Here is a 1,470-nt window from a genome sequence, read left to right as displayed (position 1 = left end):
TTCTCTGATGTTGTTGTTTAGGAAGTATGTGACTAAGTTCATCCGATTCTCTTTCATGGCCCATACGGTTGGGACCATTTATCTTTAAATTTTCATAGAATGTTAATACTTCCGTAGCCTGTTTCTCTGGCATCACATATTTTGTCCTGCTTATTTAGATTTTGTAGAACTCATATTATGTTTAGGTTTAATGAGAACTACATAAAAATGAGCTAAATTTGGGCTTGATCCTGTCTAAGAGACTCAATGGAGCCATCGGCAAATAGAACCAGGCCTCTTTAGCACCAGAGCCTAGATATGAGGTGCAAAATTTTTCCTTGATCTACTGCCATGTCACTCTTTTTATTTTTTTTATTTATTAACTAAAATGGATGGAAGACCAACCAAAATCGGATAGAAGCATGATTCAAACTAGGGGTGTCAATAGGTCAAATTATATTTGGTTTACATGCAAGTTGAAGTACGTTCGACCCATACCCCATATATACTTTTTCTTCATCCATATCAGCTCATCAACCATTCTAAATTTTTATTCATTACTTATGTGTATAACTAAGAAATAAAACAAAATAAGGTTTTCAAAGATCACAAGCAACAAAATTAAGATTTTTCTTTAAATACGTTATTATAAATATAATAAATATAAAATTTAGTATATATAATAATTATGAACTAACTAATAATAAAACTAGATAAAATACAGTCACATATTGTAAAATATCTTGATCCACTCTATCCATCATTCTTGTAAATTTTTAATTTTAATATTTATTATTTTTTTATAAGTTATTTATAATTTTTTTATGATAAAAATTTTTATTATTTTTTAAAATTAAATCTGACATTTTAAGTATGATTCCAATAATTTTCTTATATTACTACATATTCATCTTAATATTTACATACTTTTATTTTGCACATATTATTTTTTAAAACTATCTTATATTTTTTATAAATATAAAAATATTTACTATAATATATACCTTCAATAGAAAATTTTTTAAAAATTTTTAAAGCATTAACGGCAAAATTTTTTATTGTTAAAAATCATTTTAATGATGGAAAATACTTTTACCGTCGCTAATAGTTTAATTTTTAAAAGTTTAATTTTTTTTTATTTTTTAAATATTTACGGTGAAAGATATACGTCGTAAATAAGTAACAATTTTACGATGGTAATACGATTTAACATCACAAATAGTTGATTATTTATGATGAATAATTTTTATTATAAATTATATTTTTATTTTTAAATTTTTAAAATATATTTATTTACGATAGAATAAATGTTTCCTTTATAAATAAGTAATATTAGTGATGAAACATATTTTATCGTAAATATTCTATAATTTTTAAATTTTTAAAATTTTAATTATTTATAAAAAATTACTTATTAGTGATAAAAAAAATTTAAATCATGAATATCTTATTTTTTAAATTATTATTTTTTTTTATTTTTCGTGTATTAGT

Source organism: Elaeis guineensis, chromosome 13, assembly GCF_000442705.2.
Source record: "Elaeis guineensis isolate ETL-2024a chromosome 13, EG11, whole genome shotgun sequence".
Taxonomy (NCBI): Eukaryota; Viridiplantae; Streptophyta; class Magnoliopsida; order Arecales; family Arecaceae; genus Elaeis; species Elaeis guineensis.
Note: the sequence above shows the minus strand (reverse complement) of the source record.